General features: G+C 42.3%; 1 protein-coding gene and 2 long non-coding RNA genes across 3 annotated transcripts in view; 2 read left to right on the forward strand and 1 right to left on the reverse strand.

Moving 5' to 3' along the window:
- LOC124385134 (NACHT, LRR and PYD domains-containing protein 4E-like) overlaps positions 1–22,494 on the forward strand; it is a 205,458-nt gene that overhangs the window by 61,707 nt on the left and 121,257 nt on the right. The gene's annotated exons all lie outside the window — the stretch shown is intronic.
- Positions 15,753–16,924, forward strand: LOC124385179. The gene is made up of 3 exons (XR_006925697.1): positions 15,753–15,790; positions 16,133–16,230; positions 16,324–16,924. It is a non-coding gene; the product is annotated as an uncharacterized LOC124385179 (long non-coding RNA).
- On the reverse strand, positions 16,929–18,175 carry LOC124385180. Its single transcript, XR_006925698.1, has 2 exons — positions 18,009–18,175; positions 16,929–17,390 (listed from the first exon to the last, which is right to left on the reverse strand). It is a non-coding gene; the product is annotated as an uncharacterized LOC124385180 (long non-coding RNA).

Here is a 22,494-nt window from a genome sequence, read left to right on the forward strand (position 1 = left end):
CGCTGCATTGCCAGTCTGTGGTGGAGCAAGCCCAATGCTTCAAAACATCCACTGGGTCCATCTCAGGCCAGATTATTCTATCAGAACTCGGGTGACTAGATGAGTGAAGACCCAAATGCAGGATGCACACATTGGTATGGAGAAAACAGACGTTAATATAAAAAGTAGAGCAAAGGGGCAAAGTCAAAAACACAGTCCAAAAACAGTCCAGGGTCTTAACACAGGTGAACAGGGTAATGCAGTGGGGGAAACCAAAACAAAAAAACAAAACAGTGCAAACATCCATAAACCAGCAAACAGATCAATAAGGGGCAGAGCAAAACATTAACCACTTAAACATTAAATAAGGGCAGGCAGGGTGGCAAGAGTAATCTTAGTGGCTAGGAGCCGGTACAGTCCTGACAGTCTCATTTCCTCTGGGAACTAAGGTTACATCCATAACCTAGAGACTTTCTGATATATCATCATTTCTCTCCCAGGCGTTGTGTGTGTGTGTGTGTGTGTGTGTGTGTGTGTGTGTGTGTGTGTGTGTGCTTGAGATGTCAGTGTTCTGATATATCATAATTTTTCTCCCAGTCTGTGCGTTTGTTTGTGTGTGTGTGTGTGTGTGTGTGTGTGTGTGTGTGTGTGTGTGTTTGAGATGTCAGTGTTCTGATTTATCATTATTTCTCTCCCAGGTTGTGTGTGTAATCTCACATGTGAAAGCTGTAGAATTCTGTCCTCAGTTCAAACTTCTCCAGTCTGAGAGAACTGGACCTGAGTAGGAATTATAACCTGCAGGATTCAGGAGTGAAGCTGCTCTCTGCTGGACTGGAGAATCCACACTGTACACTGGAGATACTGAGGTCAGATCATCACTTACACACTGTAGATCCTGCATTTCTGTCATATGGCTGTTTTAGATAAATAACATGTTTCCTGAAACACAATTTATATAAAGCAGCAACAACTGCTATAGTTTTCCACATTCATAAATTCAGTAAGTTGCTGATGTGGCGGGGGCGGTGTTTGGTAAAAGTCGACACTAGTATACAACTAGAACGGAAAGCAGACTACGCCACCCAGTTTCTATAAACGGGGAAATTTAGACTCAAAATAAAGCACACAGGTTCGTTTCCACTAAACACAGGAGACGTGAATATAAATACAAAAAATGCTTTTATTTCTCAAATAAGAATAATTAGCTAAAATATAAAAGAACTGTTGACCAAGCAGGAATGAGAAAAGAAATAAAATACTTTCAGGCTGAGGCTTACCAGTAGGGTGGCTAGCTGCACAGTGAGTATCTTAAGACACCCCACTCACCCAAGTACGCTCCGCACAAACACCCACACACACGCGCACACACAGACACTAAGTGAGGGAGATGCAATGGACACAGCAAAAACACTCTGAAAGAAGCACCACCACCACAAAGGTCAAAACAGCTAGCTTCCCTCACTGGAGGCCTTCAGCTCCTGAAATAAACAAAAACAAACAAGAGTATAAAAACAATCAATCAAACACACATACAGTTAACCAATTTGCATTGGATCAAGTTCAAACCATGAATGACAAATATGGACCATTTACTGGCCACATAAGTTCAGAGAGGCAGGAGCTCCACTAGGTTGGAACCACAAGCTCATGAACCTAGTCGCAATGGCACAACAAAGAGTTAAAAAAAAAAGCACAAAAACAAAAGGGAAACGAATGAAAACAAAAACAATCAGGGTTCGAATCAAATCACAAAAACAGCAAATTAATCAAGGAAGAAACTAAAAGAGATCTCAAATACTCCAATCAATATATTTAAACAGGAAACAAAAACTTAATCTTCCCAGGTACCAGATATTGAGTGTTCTTCCACGTTGTCCTTTAAACCACCAACATGAGCGTGGGGCAACAAAACAAAATCTGACGATTCCAATACAAATGGTCACAGAGTAATAAAATACAAAAATAGCAACAGAACAAACAGTGCAGTCTTAATATGGTATCGGGAGTAACTTATTTGCCCTGCAGTCCACAGTGACAAAATGCTCACGAACAATTACCCCCACCAGAAGTAGATTGTTAAACACAGGTTCAGTTACTTGCAGTTTTATCCAAAAGCAACGAGCTGCAAATATGCAGGTGTTCCATCAGCGCATACACAGACTGGAGTGAAAGACAGCCTGTACCCAACAGCAACGTCGCGCCAATCCTAAACACAACCTGGCTCCCACAAAGCCGCGTGCACCCGCCCACAAACGACAACGATTGGCTCATGCATGCTCAGGTGGCACACCCGGCGTCTTAAATATGCCTGGAATGGCAGCCAATAGGCTGTCACACCAGTCATTCAGCCGACAGTCACACTTACGAGGGCGGTACCTAGACTGCCCTACTACAATCTACCCCTGGCTCTTGCATCGTCACCCCGACGATGGACGAAACCCCACTACGGCCAGGAATTGACTTAACACCAGGGCCTGAAAAGGGCAAAAACAGCATTAGACACAGGAGCTATCGTAGAGACACCGCTCCTCCCTGCTTCCACTGCCTGAGGGAGGTGGTGCAGATTAGAATGATGACCAGCGTTAGCTCGCCTCGTCCGCCGCAAGGCAAGTTCACCATTACTAGACTGACTTACAGGTGAAGGTTCCCTTACTGACCCCAAATCTGAAGATACCACACCAGATGGTCCAGGCGCCACTGAAGTTGTACGGGCAGTATTTTCGGTTAGGCGTCGAGGAACAAGGGCAGGTGAAGACACTGGGTCCCTTAGTGTTGACCCACCAACACCCTGTGGAGTTTCAGGTACCAAGACCCACAGATCGACCTCCTCAGATGGAGAGTCCTCCGATGGTGGAACCTCCACTACAACAGAAGAATCCTTTTGTATGCGGGTCTTCAACAAAGAGCGGTGAACCCGTTTTACCTTACTCAAATCATCTGCTGGCGCAATCGTGTATACTGACCCACCTACCTGAGGCGCTCTCACCACCTGATACACCACTGGGCTCCACAGGTCCTGGATCTTATGGCGCCCTCTCAGGCCATAATCGCGAAGGTAAACCAGCTGACCCTCCCTCAATAGTGCATCATGAACTTGCCGATCGTGCTGCTTCTTACGACGCTTGGCCGACACCTTCAAATGTTCTCGAGCCCCCACAAAGGCCACCTGTAAGCGGGTTTGGTGCTCCAACACCCACTCATTCACTCCACCCGCCACCATCTCCTGGCTTCTGCCTAACAAAAAATCGATAGGGAGCCTTGGCTCTTGGCCAAACATCAAGAAGTAGGGTGACTCACCAGTCGCTTGATGAGGGGTAGTGTTATAACAAAAGAGCACCTGAGGGAGAGCAGAGACCCAATCTGCCTTCCGAGAAGGAGGAAGGGTACGCAGGAGATTATTAGATTAGATTAGATTAGATTCAACTTTATTGTCATTACACATGTACAAGTACAATGCAACGAAATGCAGTTTGGGTCTAACCAGAGTGCAATAACAGCAAGTGCAGGATATATAGATTTAACATGAATTTACAGTTAAATAAAATAAAGACTATAAACAGTAATTAAAAGATGAATATGTACTATAAATGTTGTATACAGATGAATATATGTTATATATGTAAAACACAATATACAGAGTAGTGTATATATATATATATGTACTATAAATATAAATATAATTACAGATGAGTATATATGTACTATGAACAATAATATACAGATGTATATATATATATAAATGTATTATGAACATGCTATACAGATGCCTATTACTATACACAGAGATTTACAGAAGGATGTAAGCGGTGGACATAATAATATTGCTGTAACTATAAACAGAGAACAGGTATATGTACAGTGGTGATAAGTTTATGGTGAGCAGCAATAAAAAAAAGAGCAGTGTGCAAATGAGCAAGGTTTGTGTAAACAGTCCGTGCAACAACAAAGTGTGAGGTGAGAAATGATCAGTGTCTTGGTGAGCATAAGTTTTTGTTCAGAGAGTCCATTAGCAAAGAGTGTGAGGTGTGGGGGGAATGTAGTAGTGTATCAGTGAGTGTCAGAGTTCACTAAAGAGACAGCTCTAGGAAAAAAGCTGTTCTTTAGTCTGCTGGTCCTGGTCCGGAGATACCTGAAACGCCTGCCAGAGGGCAGAAGAGTGAACAGTCTGTGGGCGGGATGAGAGAGTCCTTAAGAATGCTGCGAGCTCGACGCAGACAGCGTTTCTTTTGGATGTCCTCCATGGCTGGGAGTGGAGTCCCTGTGATGCGCTGGACAGTTTTCACCACCCGCTGCAGTGCCTTACGCTCTGCAGCAGAGCAGCTCCCATACCAGACTGTGACACAGCTGGTCAGGATGCTCTCTACTGCGCAGCGGTAGAAGTTCACCAGGATATCCGAGGAGAGCTGATTTTTTTTAAGTGTCCTCAGGAAAAAGAGACACTGGTGAGCCTTCTTGACCAGGCTGGAGGTGTTGATGTTCCAAGACAGGTCTGCCGAGATGTGGATCCCCAGGAACTTGAAACTGGAGACACGCTCAACAGCCATCCCGCTGATGTGGGTGGTGTCATGTGTACCTCTTGCCTCCTTCCTGAAGTCCACAATAAGCTCCTTTGTCTTGGAGGTGTTAAGGAGCAGGTTATTGTTGTTGCACCATGTGGCTAGGTGCTGGATCTCCTCCCTGTAGGCAGTCTCATCATTGTTGGTGATGAGACCAATCACGTAGTGTCATCTGCAAACTTGATGATGGAGTTAGATCCATTCACAGGCCTGCAGTCGGAGGTGAAGAGGAGTAGAGGAAGGGCTCAGCACACAGCCCTGTGGTACACCAGTGTTGAGTGTGATGGTGTTGGAGCAAATGGAGCCAGATCGAACCTGCTGGGGTCTGTTGGTCAGAAAGTCCATGACCCAGTTGCAGGTGGAGGTGTTAATGCCCAGATCTAGGAGTTTGCATATTAGCTTGGATGGAATGATGGTATTGAATGCTGAGCTGAAGTCAACAAACAGCATACGTGCATAGGTGTTCTTATTGTCCAAGTGTGTGAGCACAGAGTGCAATGCCATGGAAACTGCAGGGTCCTGTTAAAACGTTCGCACTGCCCATTACCTGCCGGATGGTAAGGGGTAGTGCGTGATTTCTCAATCTGATAGAGACTACGGAGCTGTTGTATCAAGGACGACTCAAAGCCCCGGCCCTGATCAGAATGAATGCGTCCAGGGACACCAAACTTATAGAACCACTTCCCCACCAACGTGCGGGCCACAGTTTCGGCTCGCTGATCCCGAGTGGGGACCGCCAGGGTGTATTTTGTGAGGACATCAGTCATCACCAAAACATTTTCCAGCCCGGAGCGAGATGGTTCCAGCAGTGTAAAGTCAATGGCCAAGATTTCATTTGGCCTAGAGGCCAACAGGTGACCAATGAAACTACGAGCTACTGGCTGCGTATCCTTGGCGACCTGACACCTTTCGCACTCCCGACACCACTGGGCTACATCGGACGTCAGTCTCGGCCAATAGTAACGTTGTCGCACTAGCTCAGTGGTCCGTTCGACCCCTTGGTGTCCATGTCCCTGGTGCACTTGTGACAAAACTTCCCTATACAAAACAGCTGGCAGGACTACCTGGAGAATCTCTTCACCACCGTTAGAACGAAACACACGGCGATGCAGAACCCCTTCTTTTTCCAGCAATCGATCCCACTGACGCAGTAAAACTAGGGCTGCTTTGGATAGCTGGCGTCGCTCTTCAGAGCTGGGAGGCACTCCCAGTCTCCAGAACACCAAAATCTCCCCAATCACCGGATCCGCCTCCTGCAATGCCTTTATATCACCCACCAGACTAGGAAACACAGAGACTACAGCCTGGGTAGCTGGCATCTCTAGATCTAACCCTGATGCTTGTGCAAGGACCTCTGGAACCTCAGTCCCTTGTAACAAACCTCTCACTTCACTGTGACTAGCAGGGTCCTGCCTGGAAAGGGCATCAGCATTCCGGTTACTCCTCCCTGGCCGATACCGGATACTAAAATCAAATGCTGCAAGTTGAGCCAGCGCTGCTCGGTAGCCCCAAGCTTTGCAGTGGTAAGGTGGCTGAGAGGGTTGTTATCCGTATACACAACACACTTCTGCCCTAACAAATACTCCCTAAATTTCTCAGTCAAGACCCACTTAAGCGCCAAGAACTCCAACTTCATGGAGCTATAGTTGGACATATTGCGTTTAGTGGGCCTAAGACTGCAGCTAGCATAAGAAATTGGCCGTACTTTACCTCCTTGTTCCTGCGAGAGGACAGCTCCTAAAGCCCCATGGCTGGCATCTACCTCCAGGATAAAAGGCAAGGAAAAGTCAGCATAGGCGAGTACTGGGGCAGAAGTGAGCCTTCTCTTCAGCTCATCAAAACATTGCTGGCACTGCTCAGTCCAGGCGCTAGGAAAACCCTGCCCAGTTCGTGTTCTAGGTTTAGCAGCAGCCCATTCAGCTACCAACCTATGCAGAGGGGCTGCCAACTTCGCGAACCCCTCAACAAAGCGCCAGTAATAGCTTGCAAAACCTAGGAATGAACGCAATGCCTGCACACTAGTGGGGCGTTGCCAATTAACTACGGCCTCAATTTTACTGGGGTCCGTGGATACTCCCTGAGCTGAGATAACATGTCCCAGGTACTTTACCTCATGTTGGAAAAATTCACATTTACCCAATTTAGCTTTCAGACCCTCATGCTCTAAACGACTTAGAACCACCTCCAACCACTCTAACTGCTGCGACACTGAGGAAGAGAAGACTATAATGTCATCAATGTACAAAAGTACAGACCTACATTGCTGGTCCCCAAACATCCGTTCCATTAAACGTTGGAACGTGCTTGGAGCATTGCAAAGCCCAAAGGGCATACGATTCCATTCAAACAATCCGAAAGGAGTGCAAAATGCGGTCTTGGGCTTGTCTCTTTCAGTGACAGGGACCTGATTGTACCCACTGGCCAAGTCCATAGTGGAAAACCAGCAGGCCCCCGTCAAAGAGTCTAACGACTCCTCGATGCGGCAGCGGAAAGCATCCTTACGGGTCTTTGCGTTCAGTTGGCGGTAGTCAACGCACATACGCGACTACCATCTTTCATTTTAACAAGCACAATTGGGGATGCATATGGGCTACAGCTCTCTCTTATAACATTAGCCTCCAACAGCTGATTAATGTGGGACTTCACCACTTCATATTCCGACGCCTATATCGCTGCCGGACGGGAACGCTATCTAGCAGGGGAATATCATGCGAAATCAGGCCGGTACATCCTAGATCACCTTCATGAGTGGAAAACACTGACAGAAACCTGTAAAGCAGGTCCCTTACCTGACCCTGTTCGGTTTCGGATAAAACAGACAAGTCGAGTGTGTCAATTTGTTCTTTAACGCCGAGGATGACTTCACCAGCTGGAGAATGCACTGTGGCCGCCACCGACCGGACCTCACTAACTCCTGAAGGCAAACTAACCACACAAACATTAGTCAGCGTACCAAGGACAGTGTTTGCATAGAGCAACACATCAGTGGTTCCCACGTTTACCACAAGTAGATAAACAGTACCTCGTGTAACCTGCACTAGTACAGGGAAAGCCAACAGACCAGCTGGTAACCCAACGTCTGGGGGTTCAAAAAGAACAGTACTGTTGGCGTATTGCTCGGAACAAGTTGCTGCCACAAACCTCAGCATGCCACCTGGGATGCGACATGGTCTCCGCCCTCGTACTCTAACCCTTCCTGAATGTACCACAGGCGACTGATTATCAACTCGACGACAATGTTGTAATGCCTGTAAAACAGAATTTGGAACATCTATGGTTGAGAGTGAATCAAACAAGTCCGGGCTATGTTGTCCGAAAAGCCCCCGGTAGCATCGACTAAGGACATTAATTCCCAGAACACCTGGGACCCGTGTACACAAGCCACCAGGAGGATCCCGCACAACAAGCACACCACATTCTGTTATTACTTGATCGCACAGTTCGATAGTTAACTCCATATACCCAATGTAGGGGATTGAAAGACCATTAGCGGCTCTAAGCTGCAACCACTGTCACGATTTAAGTCAATCCTGGCCACATGGTTCAAATGTTTACAAAACTAACTCTCAGTAATCGTAGTCACCATGGCGCCAGTATCCACCAGACAGGGCACTCGAACACCGCCAATTGAAACGACAAGGTGTGGGCACGATGACATTAAGTGCGACATATTTGAAACGTTTGAGCCAGTTACCTCCCCACCCGTGCTATGGCCCTGAAGCACGGTGGGGGCTAGTTTTCCGACGTTGCTGATGGGCCAGGCCATCTACCTCCAGCTCTCGATTGAATAGAGGGTGAGGAAAGCTGAGGGCGAGAAGGGACACGTTCCTCGTCACAGTCTCTAGCAAAATGCCCAGGTTTTTGACACCTCCTACAAATAACTGGTCCCTGTCGGGAAGATTGACCCCGAAACGAGGGAGCCTGTAAACGGGCAAAACTTTGTGTAAGTTTAGTCAACTGTGCTTGCTGGCATTTAAGCATATCCCTCAACTCAGCCATCTCCGAATTCCCAGATAATCTACTCACCCCAACAAATGGATCCCCTTGTACCCCATATTGAAGCCCATGAACTGATGGAACAGAATGACTTCTGGTCCTTATACTTCCTGGCATGCCCTCCCGCTCCCATCTAATGGCTTCGCTACGCACCTCCAACAAAGTTAATGTAGGTTGACGACATATCAACTGCTTTAATTCACGACGCAGAGCGCTATCAAAAACATGTTCAACAAATTGGTCACGTAGTAAAACATGTGAATTTGGCATACCATGAGGTGATCGTTGTTTCACTTGCTCAAGGAGACCCATCAGGACGAGGGAGAACTCCAACAGGCTCTCACCCTCCTGTTTCTTTCTCGAGAAAAAGGCCTCCTGCAAAGAAACATATGACTGCGAGCAACCATACAGTTCCCGCAAAGCCGAAATAATTTTGTCTGGGTCTTTACGCTCTACCTCTGGGAGGTACTTAATCTCTTTCCTTGCTTCCCCTTCCAAGTGGTCAAATAGATAGAACGCCTTGTCAGTATCAGAAAGATGACGGGCACGCATACAAGCCTGGGCCTCCTCAACCGACTCCTCAATACTCAGGCCGACCCTGCCATTACATTTTGGACACTTTCTGTCTCGTGGTACAAAAACAAATCGTTCTGGTCTAGTGACTTCTACATTACTGGATGGTGACAAAACAGAAGGCCCAGGGGCAGAAGCAAATAAGTCATTAGGACCTAAGGGCACAGAGGTACGCTCATGATGCAACCTCTCATTGTCTGCTCTTAGCTGAGCAATCATCTCCCTTAACTCATGTAACTCCTCTTCCATACTTGAACGATAGAAGCACTTACCAATAAAAGGTGAAAAAATACACCCACAATAAGGGCTAGGTTCAATACAAGACGTGCACTGCTGTCCTGCTGCCACTCCACAAAAACAAAATCCTGCAATACTTAAAGAAAAACAAAAAAACAACAACTGTATATACATTCACGTCTCTGTCAAATGTGGAATCCTGCCGACTACGCCAAAGTGTGGCGGGGCGGTGTTTGGTAAAAGTCGACACTAGTATACAACTAGAACGGAAAGCAGACTACGCCACCCAGTTTCTATAAACGGGGAAATTTAGACTCAAAATAAAGCACACAGGTTCGTTTCCACTAAACACAGGAGACGTGAATATAAATACAAAAATGCTTTTATTTCTCAAATAAGAATAATTAACTAAAATATAAAAGAACTGTTGACCAAGCAGGAATGAGAAAAGAAATAAAATACTTTCAGGCTGAGGCTTACCAGTAGGGTGGCTAGCTGCACAGTGAGTATCTTAAAACACCCCACTCACCCAAGTATGTTTCGCACAAACACCCACACACACACACACACACACACACACACACTAAGTGAGGGAGATGCAATGGACACAGCAAAACACTCTGAAAGAAGCACCACCACCACAAAGGTCAAAACAGCTAGCTTCCTCACTGGAGGCCTTCAGCTCCTGAAATAAACAAAAACAAACAAGAATATAAAACAATCAATCAAACACACATACAGTTAAACAATTTACATTGGATCAAGTTCAAACCATGAATGACAAATATGGACCATTTACTGGCCACATAGGTTCAGAGAGGCAGGAGCTCCACTAGGTTGGAACCACAAGCTCATGAACCTAGTCGCAATGGCACAACAAAGAGTTAAAAAAAAGCACAAAAACAAAAGGGAAAAGAATGAAAACAAAAACAATCAGGGTTTGAATCAAATCACAAAAACAGCAAATTAATCAAGGAAGAAACTAAAAGAGATCTCAAATACTCCAATCAATATATTTAAACAGGAAACAAAAACTTAATCTTCCCAGGTACCAGATATTGAGTGTTCTTCCACGTCGTCCTTTAAGCCACCAACATGAGCGTGGGGCAACAAAACAAAATCTGACAATTACAATACAAATGGTCACAGAGTAATAAAATACAAAAATAGCAGCAGAACAAACAGTGCAGTCTTAATATGGTATCGGGAGTAACTTATTTACCCTGCAGTCCACAGTGACAAAATGCTCGCAAACAATTACCCCCACCAGAAGTAGATTGTTAAACACAGGTTCAGTTACTTGCAGTTTTATCCAAAAGCAACGAGCTGCAAAGATGCAGGTGTTCCATCAGCGCATACACAGACTGGAGTGAAAGACAGCCTGTACCCAACAGCAACGTCGCGCCAATCCTAAACACAACCTGGCTCCCGCAAAGCCGCGTGCACCCGCCCACAGACGACAACGATTGGCTCATGCACGCTCAGGTGGCATACCCGGCGTCTTAAATATGCCTGGAATGGCAGCCAATAGGCTGTCACACCAGTCATTCAGCCGACAGTCACGCTTACGAGGGCGGTACCTAGACTGCCCTACTACACTGATCTATATTTGTTGATCTCTCTACAGGTTGGAACGCTGCAGTATTACAGGTGAAGGTTGTGCTGCTCTGGTTTCAGCTCTGAGGTTAAACACCTCATCACACCTGAAAGAACTGCATCTGAACTACAATAAAGCAGGAGAATCAGGAATGAAGCTGCTCTCTGATCTACTGAAGGATCCACACTGTAAACTGGAGACACTGCAGTGAGTTATTGAGTTACTGTTCATTTGTATGCAGGTTCTACATTTCTAGATGCCAAACTCACAAACATCCTGAACCATCTAGAGACGTACCAGACGTTCTCCACACTCTATGAGGTAAAGTTTGGTGTTCCTCAAGGATCTGTCTTGGGCCCACTGCTTTTCTCTTTATATATGCTGCCTCTTGGTGAAATCATTCATAAACATGGGATTCGCTTCCATTGCTATGCTGATGACACACAGCTGTATATTTCAGCAAAGCCAGATGAGCTAGATCAGCTTAACAATGTTGAGAAGTGTGTAAAGGACATTAGACAGTGGATGCTTAATAACTTTCTTCTGCTCAACTCAGATAAGACGGAAGTACTTTTACTAGGAACACATGCAGCTAGAAATAAACTTTCAGATGACGTAGCATCTCTGGATGGTGTTTCTGTTTCAGCATGTACGGCTGTCAAAGACCTTGGTGTGATTATTGACCCGAGTCTTTCCTTTGAGTCTCACATGAATAATATCACCAGAATCGCCTTCTTTCACCTTAGAAATATTGCTAAGATTAGAAATATGATGTCGTTACATGATGCAGAAAAACTAGTTCATGCTTTTGTTACTTCTAGATTAGACTACTGTAACGCTTTACTGTCTGGGTGTGCAAGTAAGTGCATAAATAAGCTTCAGTTAGTCCAGAATGCAGCAGCAAGGGTCCTCACTAGATCTAGGAAATATGACCACATCACCCCTGTTTTAATCAGTCTACACTGACTCCCAATCAAATCTCGCATTGATTATAAAATATTACTACTGACGTATAAAGCACTTAACGGTCTCGCACCGCAGTATCTGAGTGAACTTCTGTACCAGTATGATCCTCCACGCCTACTTAGATCAAAAGGTGCTGGCTATCTGTTGGTTCCTCAAATAATGAAGACTACAGCAGGGGGCAGATCTTTCTCTTATAAAGCCCCACAGTTATGGAACAGCCTTCCAATCAGTGTTCGGGACTCAGACACAGTCTCAGTGTTCAAGTCGAGGTTGAAAACTTATTTATTTAGTCAAGCCTTTTATCAGTAGATTTTTCTTAGGTAAAGGCACAGATCTGGAGGGAACATGGATATAGAGTGTTTGGTGAACTGGTATATTTGTATGCTGTCGTCCCTCACATTCACACGCTCACTCAGGTTTGTTGACGGTGGTGTGGTGGGTCGCCTCATCCCAGAGATCCCTCATGTCTGTGTTACCTTCTGGTTCTCCCTTTTAGTTATGCTGCCATAGCGAGTCTTGCCGGAGTCCAAACTGCACAGTGACATTAACTTTCATACACCAATAGTTACACTTAATAATCCATATCCTTCTCTCTCACTCTCTCTCTCTCTCTCTCTCTCTCTCTCTCTTCGGTCGAGTTAAACATGCTCCTGAGGCTCCAGTGACCACTGTTCCTGCCCCTCTCCCTCAATGGATCTTCACACTTCTGTGCAGCTCGGGACGGTCTCTCATCAACACCTTGGGTGGTTCCATGTAATTCGGAGTAGAACGGGTGCTTTGAGGACGGATTGGACTGTAGTTGGTGTCGGCGGTCTGCTGCACTGACTCGGAGTGCAGTTTGCTTCTGATCATCATCACTGTACCCCACAACATTGTATATCTGCTTCAAATGGACATTTGGTGCAACCCAGATAAGGATGGGTTCCCTCTTGAGTCTGGTTCCTCTCAAGGTTTCTTCCTTATGCCATCTCGGGGAGTTTTTCCTTGCCACAGTTGCTCATCAGGGACAAACATACTTACAAAGAACATATTTACATATAATCACCGCATTATCTGTGTAAAGCTGCTTTGAGACAATGTTCATTGTTAAAAGCGCTATTCAAATAAAAATAAATTGAATTGAATTGAATTGAATTGGATCCCACTGCATGTGTGGAGTTTGACATTGGACCTCCTGGAGTGTTTAAAGGCTCTGGCATGAAGAAGCTGATGCTGGATCTGTGATGATCACAAATGGAGCTTTGGAGCTGTTAAACACTCAAACAGCTTTAAGATTCTACACTCAGAAGATCAACACTGATTTTGTGTAGAGTGTAAATACTGATTATGATGAATATAATAAACATCTGATAATTTTACTCTTCTCTCCTTTATTACAGGATCTGATCTGAGTCTCACACAGGATTATGAGGAGAAACTCTTACAAAAACACAAACATGATCAACATGTGATGTATTTTATTATAATTGTTTTAGATTTAATATGTATGTGATTTGTATAAAGGATCTTCACTACATACAGTAGAACTGAATCAGAGTACAGATTGAGGAAAATCTTTATACTCATACAAAAGTCTAGTTTGGTTGATTATGTGAATATTTGTAATAAATCTTTTATTTGTTACTTTTATTATGATATATTTTATCATTACATCTGATTTGTGTTCATACAAGAAAAAGTTTAAATTGTTCCTTCAAAACTGTGTTCTTATATATGTAACAGTGCTGTTGTATGTAAATTAATTTAAATTACAAAGCATTTAATTAGTGAGTAAAATCCACTCCTCACCCCATACACAGGCCACTACATCAGTTAATATAGAAAACTATATGGCAGTTGTGAACATTTGTGTGGGTTTTTTTTGTTGTTTTTTTTTGTGTGTGTGTGTGTGTGTGTGTGTGTGTGTCCAAATCAGTACGAGCACAAACTGCTGGAAAAGTTCAAACTGTCTCCAATGAAATGAAGTCAAAACACAAAGTGCATCACAGTTTGCTGTGTATGGAGCTGATTAGCTGCAGAGCAGTCAGAGGGTCCATGCAGACCCTGTACACCACCCAAAGCTCCTGTACTTGACAAATGGTCAGAATCCTACAGGGGTTACCTACAAAAGTGCAGGGGTTTGGTATCATTAAGGAATCATCTTACATTATAATCAGATGAATAGTTATAAAACAGATGAAATATTAACTTTATAAATGTCCCCTACTGTTAATCTGATCTGTGTGATGTTTATTAAATAAACACTCTGAACAGAAACATGTATGTACTGGTGTGTAGCTTCTTTATTTCTTTATCACTCAGATTCAACATGAGCTTAAGCTTCTCTATACTTTTTAATTCTGGTTTTATTCTTTATTCTTTTTATACTTATGTATCTCTTGCTACTGCAAATGATTTTGCCTCCTTCTATGATGAAAAGATTAAGAAAATCTGCCAGACCTTCACTTCCTCTCCAACAATGACTACACAACACAGCCGACAATCCCTTACGTCTCTGTCAAGCTTTTCAACCTTAACAGAAGATAAGATATTGCAAGTCATCCAATCTTGCAATCACACCACCTGTCCTCTGGATTCAATCCCTTCAACTATGCTTCAAACCATCACACAAGGTCTCCTGCCCTTCATCTCCACAATCATCAACGGGTCATTAACATCTGGCTATGTACCAACTTCCTTCAAGCAAGCAAGGGTCATTCCCATCTTGAAGAAACCTGCTCTGGATCCATCAGACATCAACAACTACAAACCGGTATCACTTCTCTCCTTTTTTTCTAAATCTTTGAAACACACTGTTTTTAACCAGCTGTCTGTCTATCCCTCACAGAACAACCTCCATGATCCTAAGCAGTCTGGGTTCAAAGCGGCACATTTGGCTGTTTCTGAGAAACTGCATGCTGCTCAGTCAGCCAAGCTGTCATCTGTACTCATCTTCCTGGACCTTTCAGCAGCATTTGACACAGTCAACCACAAGACACTTTTGTCAACCCTCAAGAGCCTTGGTATCCGCGGAACAGCATGGGAATGATTTGCTTCCTACCTGGAAGGTCGCTCATACCAGGTAACATGGAGGGTAACATCTGCTCAGTGCAGACTTACCACTAGTGTCCCACACTTGGTCCCCTCCTTTTCTCCCTCTAATCCCGCTCCATTGGTGAAGTCATATCCTCACATGGGTTTTCTTATTACTGCTATGTAGATGACACTCAACTAATCTTTTCTTTCCCTCCATCAGATACCACAGCTTCCGATCGGATCTCAGTATGCTTGACAGACATATCTTTATGGATGAGTGCTCACCAACTAAAACTCAACCCCAGCAAAACAGAACTGCTGGTCATCCCAGGTGATTCATCTCCAGGACAAGACCTCGAAATAACACTTCATGACTCTCTGCTCTCCCCTTCAGCCACTGCTCGTAACCTTGGGGTAACTATGGACAATAAACTGTCCTTCTTCCATGTCACTAATGTGGCTCGTTGTTGTCGATTTCTTCTTTACAACATCTGAAGGATTCAACCATTGCTGTCCACAAAGGCTGCCCAGGTGCTTGTTCAGTCTCTTGTCATTTCAAGACTCGACTACTGCAACTCTCTGCTGGCAGGTCTTCCCCTGAATGCTATTCGTCCATTGCAAATGATCTAAAACGCAGCTGCAAGGCTTGTGTTCAATCAGCCCAAGTTCTCCCACACCACCCCACTGCTGCTCCTTCACTGGCTTCCAGTAGCTGCATGTATCAGATTCAAAACACTGATGCTTGCCTACAAGGCCAAAAATGGATCAGGACCATCTTACCTCAGTGACCTCATCACATCTCGCACTGCACCACGCTGTCTGAGATCCTCCAGCACTGCTCGACTGGTACCTTCTTTTCTCAGAATGAGAGGTAAGTACTCTTCAAGGCTCTTCTCTGTTCTGGCACCAAGGTGGTGGAATAAACTTCCCCTAGATGTCCACACAGTGGAGTCCCTGACTATCTTCATGCGATGACTGAAGACGTACCTCTTCCTGAAACACTTAAATTAGCACTTTCCAAGTTTGTAAAATTCAAGAGTTATATTTATATTAAGTTTGTAATCTGGCATACCAGTGTAGATTTATTCATTACTAGAGACTCAAAGCACTTTTGTACGTCGCTCTGGATAAGGGCGTCTGCTAAATGCCGCAAATGTAAATGTAAATGTACTGCTATCTACATGGTTCATACATGTTTTCTTACTCTGAAAAGCTGGAAAAAACAGTTGTCAGCCAATGACCCACCGTCAGTATGGACTGGTCTGAGGAACATCAGTACAAGTACAATACACCACGTTAGCTGATGCCAGGGTGAGTTTTATACAACTCAATCATTTTATACTTGAACATTTGGATAGGGGACCAATGAAAGTAAAAATTTTGCTTTTACAATTATTTCTACAGAAACACCTGATACATCTCATGCCAGTCAAGGCTCCACACACGGAGGACTTGAGCAGTCGATTGAGGGGTTTACCTTAGTGTGAGGCAGCGGAAGCAAATCCTTTACCGTCAGAATGGGGTTACTATAGAACCACTATACTATGTTTTTCTGTTGTGGGGTACCATAGGAACATGGCGGCCTCCTTGGAAGGTGACCATATTTAGATAAAAACTGCCCATTCTAAAGTAATTAATTCACAATTCTTATATTCAGGAACGTGTGTATCTCCTAAATGTTACACACTGGACCATTGAGTGACCTGTTTGTCATTCTAAATGAAAAATTTCACTTCAATTACAGCACGCTTCGCCACCACCTTCGAAGGAAGCTGGCAGAAGACAAAAAGCTCCTTCAGGAGATAGAGAAATACAATGGTCATGTACTAGACTCTGTCACAAACATTGATATGGCTGTGGTGGAGCTTTGCCTAACTGTAGAGAGCACTGGGTCTCAAATATGGTGGAGGGGTGGTCGGTCAGTGGCTTGTCAGTTCTCAGATGTTTCAGAAGAATTTATTTACGATTCAGCAATATAGAGTACAATAAAGACATGGATGTAACATATCGAATGTTGTACTGTTTATTTAGTTTATGGGCATTTTTTCAGTTTCCTTGTGTACCAATTTGATTCATAAAAGTATGTGCTTGTAGTTACAAAACAGTGCCATGCTGTTATGCAAGATTGTCTCATGTACACATATTACTGTTGTTGATTCTGAGATGACACAACACTGCACACGGTTGCAAATGCTGGCAGTGGTTCTCAAGAACATGATGGCTGAGGAGAGAAAGTTGAATAAAAATGATCCCGTTTAAAGTTAAAAAAACATAGTGTCTGTGTTGCGAGTTCCAACTCTGGAGACCTGACAGCCAGATTACTGTGAATACAGAAAACAAACAAAAGAGTCGGGAATCGCGTGTCCTCTCTGCCAACTCCTCTGTATGAAGGAGCGATAGCTGCAGATACAGTCCATATACACCATCTTCCTATACGAAGATTCCCAGTCAACCAATATTTCTGCTTTGCCCTATCAAAAAAATAAATAAATAAAAAAGTATAGATTAAAACACACACACACACACACTCAATTCTTATTATAAGTGTATTATGTTTGGTTATAGGTATTGAGTTTCACTGGTACAATGGGTGATTGTTGGTCTTTACAGCATGTGATCATGAATTTTACAGTTTCAGCTTCTTCCTAATCTGTAATTCAAAAAGACTAAACACATAAAAAAGTATCTACCTAATTATTATGGGATGTTTTGTATGTACTGCCAACACACAAGAACGTTTCTAAATCCTATATTACACTCTGCATACTGTCTACACTCTGCTTTTCTTTTCTCTTTCTTTCCCTCTCTTTCTCTACACTCCTGATGGGGAAAACCTCTAGGTGAGTGTCCTTCATCACTCCAGTCTTCTTCAGGGGAAGCTAACACAGCTAGCTGCTACAAGCTAACTCCACCGCATTTCTGAAAGGATTTTTAAAAAAACATACATTTTATTCACATTACATTTTATGGCAGTTTATTTAAATATCCTAAAAGAATCAGGGTTTATGAAGCAGCAGTGACTAAACTGATTTACAACTGCAGGAAAAGTTCTGCTAATTTTCAGCTAGCCGCTAACGTTAGCTACTTACCTGAAGTACTTTATAAAAGGTTTTTTAGTGAAATAAATTTAGCAGCTGAAACATTTTATTTTCATAATCTAGGTGTTCATTATTAGCGCTACTGTTTTTTATTTCATACATGAATAAAAGATAATAAAGAGCAGCATTTTCACTCCCACATCTGAGGCAGTGGATGATTCTTCTGATGAGTCAGTTTTGATGTGTCGTTCACAAGTGAGTCGGTTATGTGAATTAGATCTCTGAACCAACTCTTCATAGTGAATGAATTGATCTGATTCTTAATCCGAACCTTTTTGACTCCAAAAAGAGTCAAACAATAGATCAACTCAAAAGGTTTTAGTTCAAAATAAGTTATATATTAAACAACAAAAAACGAATAAACCAAGGTTTTAGTTTTAGATGAAAATAATTACAAAAGGTTTTATTTTTAAGTTAGAATTATAGAAACAAGTTTTAAGTTTTAAATGATTTACAGGTCCTGGATTACGTTTCCATGAAACTATAATGGAAGAGAATCAGTTTGTGCATCGTCACATATAAAATGAGTAAATGAAACTATTCTGCTTGAATAACAAATGCAAAACATATAAAATATATACAGGAAATCCTTTCAATCCTTGTATTTAAAGTCTATAAACACCTGTTATACCCCTTCTGGTGTTACCTTTAACATCAAACCCTTACAAATATAATCTACAGGAATTATATTTTTTTATAATTCAGGATACCTGCTGGAATCCTGTATGAATTATGAAATCCTGCAGGACACACTGACAGTTTGTGCAGGACTTCCAGCACACGTGCTGCACACGTGAACAATCCTGCAGGATTTTATAATTCCTGCACAACATGCAAAAAATAAAAAATAAACTGGTGTCTCTTCATTTAAGTATGATTTGTACTCATTTGTATCTGTATTTGTGTTATTTGTAAATAAAATATATTTTCTGCAATAACTGTATATACGGTTAAAAATTATTAGTCAGTAACATCATAATAAAATGTACTTGAGTAGGAAGATTTAAATTGAACACACTACTCTTAGCATTTTTTTAAGAAAAGAAAAATGTTGACGATGGAAAACTTTTTTTGTGTTTAAAGCAATCTGAGTTTTAATGATTTAAATACAGTAAAACCCCGTTGGACGAGTAGAATTCGTTCTTGAAAATTGCTTGTAGGTACATTTGCTCATACGTTCAAACTCATTTTCCCAGTAAGAATGAATGTAAAAGTGATTTAATCCGTTCTGAGACCTCATTCAATCGCTTATTTCTGCACTTAAAAAGTATTTGTAGCCTATTTTAACAAACAAATACACCACAAATTACCATAATGTAAACATAATTTAACACTTACTCATGTGGTAGTGGTTGATTGCGAGTGTGAGACGCACACCAGGCTCGTAACCTCCTCGGCTTCCATGGTAACTCTATTTACTTTCGTTTTCACAGCACCATCACTGATTTTCTTGTGACATTTTTCAGGATTTCTAGTGAAATAAAAATATAAAACTAAAAAAAGTTAAGTTTTTGCTGCACTGAACAACGAGAGCGACCGAGTGATACATCATAAACTAAGAGACTGATGATACCCTCGGCCGAAAACGTGAACCGGCAGCGTGGGTTTGCTCGTGCCTTCGAAATTTGCTCGTGAAACAGGGTACAATTTTGCGAGCAAGTTTGCTCGTATCTCCGTTTGCTCGTTTGCTCGTACAACAGGGTTTTACTGCATTCGAATGATTCAAACGCCCATTTGTCGCCACCTACCGGCGTAACAATGTAATTCACATTAAGGACCAGTAAATGACTCTTTTTAGAGAAAAGATTCGATTCACTGAGATGATGTGCTTCTTTGAGTCTCCACACACTTCATGTAGCCGATTTAAATGCAGTCAGTCAGCTTTCAGCAGTGTTTTCTTAATGTACACTGGAGATCAAAATTAGAGAACAATTTATTAACAATTGAACAATTCTAAAATAATGTCATCTTCACTGCTCAACAGTTGAAGGAGTTTTTGTCCTCTCTATACCATGCTACCAGAACACCTTTTACACAAAATAACTAGGGCATTTCCAAAAAAAACATTATTTTCCAGAAAACACACTGATAAAAATTAGAGAACACTTTCAGATACCTTCAAGTTATTGGTGTTAATCTGGCACCTGGTGATAATTTCCTTGATTATCTGTCAACCCCTATTTAACTGGCAGCCTAACTTTCAGTTTCACTGACTCTGCAAGATGGTGGGCCTTTCTAAAGTGACTGAAAGCCTCCGGCAGCAGGTTGTCCAGATGAAGGCCAAAGGGATGACCCTTTTAGCCATAGCAAGACAAGTTGGTCATTCCAAATCTGTGATTTCAAGAATATTGAATCTTTACAACATCACAAACTCATTCAAGTCCGCCAAGAAGGCTGGTCGTCCACGGAAGACAAATACAAGAGAGGACAGGATACTGCGGAGGATCTCAATGTATAATCGTTTCCACACTGCAGCTGGAATTGCTCACCAGTTCAGCACTGAACAGGGTAAGGATCTGTCTCGTCATACAGTGTCTCGATGTTTAAGAGCATTTGGACTGAAAGCCCACTCTCCAGTGACCAAACCTCTCATTAGCAGAAAGAATCAAAGGGCTAGACTAAGCTTTAAGGGGAGCATGTTGTGTGGACAGAGGAGAACTGGTCCAAAGTTCACTTCAGTGATGAAAGCAAGTTTATTTATTTGGGTCCGATGGGAAACAATATGTTCGGCAACAAACTGGAGAAAGACTGAACCCAAAGTGTGTAAAGAAGTCAGTGAAAAGTGGAGGAGGAAGTGTGATGGTTTGGGGCATGTTTTCTGCAGCAGGAGTTGGGTCTCTTCTACAGCTACATGGCAGAGTGAATGCAAATGTTTATCAGAACCTTCTTCAACAACATATGGTTCCTTCCCTGCGTTCATCACCCAATCAGCCCGCAGTGTTCATGCACGACAACGCTCCATGTCACACAGCAAAACGGGTAAAGCAGTTCCTAAAATATTAATAATTTCTGAGGTAATAAATAAAAGTACATTGCAATATTATATTTTACACAAAAATAATTTTGATCAGCACTGGACTGATTTCTGAGGTAATAAGTGCAAACTGCAGTGTACTTTTTTGTTACCCTAAAGAACATTACTTTTTTTTTTATGATTTCTTAGGTAACAAAAAATATTAATTAAATTATTTGTGTTTGGAGGGGAAAAAAGGAAAACATATGTGGCAACTGTACAAAAAAATGGCGACGAAAATATTTTTCACTCCAACTCAGTCCCCTTCATCTGATGCAGAGCTTCCAGTGAAACATCAAGTAATAGCTACATTGCTACTTTTAATTATTTTTTTTTAAACACAAATAATAATGTGGTAAAAAAATCTTTAGTTCATACACAGAAAGAATCCTGTGTTAAAGCAAGTGATCATGTACAATCAAGATGAAGAGTGAAGTCGAGAAACACAGCAAGTGCAAGAAATTCTTCAATTTATAGAAAGAAATTAAAGATCTACACGCCCTGAACATCTCTGCAGCAAAGCTTCATTTTATATAACTGTATTTCTACTTATACATCTATATATCAATTTATCTGTCAGTGGTTGGCAGCTAGTAATCACTTATAATATTTTATTATTATTATTTATAAAGAAAATCTACCAATTCTTGAATCCATGAGTCAGAAAATTTCACTCAGAACAGACACACGTTCATCAATCAAAAATTACACGTGGATTCAAGCCTGAAAATCTCCATAAAAAGGGGAATAATACTGTATTTGTTTGTTCTTATACTGTAGTAAAGCTGTACAGTAGCAAGAATGTCCTGGAGATGAACGAAAGCCCCATAAGGACAGGATTGTTTTTACATCAGGTACGTTACATTCTTTCACCTCTTCCTTTAAACTCAACTCATGTTATATATTACTTCAAATTACTTACATTTTTACTTTCCCACATGACTACAATAAATCTGGATAAAAACTACCTCAAGCTGTTGATCACAGTGACATTGGAAGTGAAGACTGGAATTTACTGAGTAAATATAAAAGTAAAAGAATGTAGGGGGAAGAATGTGTTTTTATCATTAGTGCTGTTTATTATAATTAAATAAATTGATAATTCAGGTCCAAGGGGAGTAGATGAAAAAAGCAGAGGAGAACAAGATGAGGACATGTGAGAGGAGAGATGGAAAGAGGGAGGTAGAAAAGAAGGGCAGAGGAAAAGAAGAGAGTGGAGAAATTGGGGGATGAGGAAAGAGAATGAGATAAGAAGAGGGTACAGGAAAAGAGGAGAGGAAAGGAAGAAGGTATAAGTAGAGAAGGGAGGAGGTAGATAAGAGGGATGGTGGTGAACAGGGGAGAGAAAAAGAAAAACAGGTCAGTTATTCTTTATTTTATAGTGTCCTTGCTACATGTTACATCACTATAATAAAAACAGTAAATTATGAATAAATACATGCAGGAACTTTAAACCAAACTCTA

Source organism: Silurus meridionalis, chromosome 4 (genome assembly GCF_014805685.1).
Source record: "Silurus meridionalis isolate SWU-2019-XX chromosome 4, ASM1480568v1, whole genome shotgun sequence".
Taxonomy (NCBI): domain Eukaryota; kingdom Metazoa; phylum Chordata; class Actinopteri; order Siluriformes; family Siluridae; genus Silurus; species Silurus meridionalis.